Raw genomic sequence first — 1,812 nt, forward strand, 5'->3', positions numbered from 1 at the left:
ACTAAGCACCTTAATGTGTCTATTGGATTGCGAAATGGAATTTTTACTTGTAATTATAATTAATTTAAATTTGACTGGCCACATGTGGCCAGCGGTTACCATATTGGACAGCCCTGGTCTAGATAATGTTAAGAAATGCTAACCTCTAAACCTAACTAGGATCTGGAAGGAAGGGACAATTTTCACTTGATTTCTTTGTCAACTTCTGAATTGATTGACTTTTTAAATTATAACTAAAGTATACAATTTGGTAAGCTTTGCCATATGTATACACTCATGAAACCATCACCTCAGTCAAGATTGTGAACATATCCAGCACCCCCAACAGTTTTCTCCTGCTCCATTGTAATCCTTCTCTCCTGCCCCTCTCACTCATGACTCCGCTCCCCCCACTGCCCAGGCAATCACTAACCTGCTTTCTGACAGTATGAATTAGTTCGGGTTTCCCAGTGTATATAGTCTTTTTTTTGTCTGGCTTCTTTAACTCAATATAAGTCATCCACGAGATTCATTCATGGTGTTACATGTATGAAAAGTTCATTTCTTGTTATGGTTGAGCAGTATCCTTTGTGGTTATACCACAATTTCTTTATTCACTCACCTTCTAATGGACATTTGGGCTGTTTCCAATTTCAAACTATTGCAAATAAAGCTGCTATGAACATCTGTGTAAAGTTTTTGTATGGACATAGACTTTCTTTTCTCTTGGGTAAATGACGTATGGTGAAATGGTGGGATCATGTTATAGACATCAGTTTAGTTTTTAAAGAATTTTTGGTGAAGTATCTGTTCAAATCTTATGCTGTTTTTAAATTGAATTGTTTGTTTCTGTTGTTGTTGTTTTTTTTTTAATGTGAATCCTTTATTGTCCTGTAAGGCCATGGCATAAAACAACATGGGATGCCTTACGAATTTGAGGTCATCCTTGCATAAGGGCCACGCTAATCTTCTCTGCATCATTCCAATTTTAGTGTAGATTCTGCTGAAGTGAGTGCAAATTGTTTCTTAATATCAAGTTTAATACAGAGTTTATATTTGCTGGATACAAGTCTTTTATTAGATACATGCTTTGCAAATATCTTCTTCCATTCTGTGGCTGGTCTTTACATTCTTTTATTAACAGTGGCTTCTAAGAAGCAGAAGTTTTTAATTTTGGCAAAAGTCCTATTTATCAACTTGTTCTTTTATGGATGTGCTCTTGTCACTGTAGCTATGGAATCTGCTTAAGCCAAAATCACCAAGACTTTCTCCCACGTTTTCTTCTAGAAGTTCTATAACTTTAAGTTGTATATTCAAATCTATGATCCATTTTTGTGTGTAGTGTGCAGTAAGGATCAAAATTTATTTTTTAAAAATACGGACATCCAATTGTTACAGCACCATTTACTGAAAAGACTATCCCTTCTTCACTAAATGCCTTTACGTCTTTGTCAAAAATCAGTTATCCATATGTGTGCAGGCCTATTTCTAGACTCCCTAATCTTTTTCCCTGACTTATTTACCTTTACACACTGTCTTGATTACTATAGCTTTGTGATATGTCTTGAAATCAGGACACATTAGCCCTCCAAATTTATTCTTCTTTTTCAAAGCTGTTTTGGTTATTCTCAGTTCTTTGAGTTTCTACATAAGTTTTAGAATAAGCTTGTCAATTTTTACAAAAAGTATCTATTGGAATTTTTATTAATATTTATTGAATCTATAGCTCAATTTGGGGAGAATTGCTATATTGACAACGCCGAGTCTTCTGATGCACAAACAAGGTGCATCTCTCCATTTACTTGGGTCTTCTTTAATCTCTCTCAGCAATGT

General features: G+C 34.9%; 1 non-coding gene across 1 annotated transcript; it reads right to left on the reverse strand.

Moving 5' to 3' along the window:
- Positions 1 to 889: 889 nt before the first annotated feature.
- LOC115941197 (U6 spliceosomal RNA) lies at positions 890 to 993 on the reverse strand. Its single transcript, XR_004075949.1, has one exon. It is a non-coding gene; the product is annotated as a U6 spliceosomal RNA (small nuclear RNA).
- Between the last annotated feature and the right edge of the window lie 819 nt (positions 994 to 1,812).

The sequence above is a fragment of the Leptonychotes weddellii genome, chromosome 6, assembly GCF_054177405.1.
Source record: "Leptonychotes weddellii isolate Sample4059 chromosome 6, ASM5417740v2, whole genome shotgun sequence".
NCBI classification, from domain to species: Eukaryota; Metazoa; Chordata; class Mammalia; order Carnivora; family Phocidae; genus Leptonychotes; species Leptonychotes weddellii.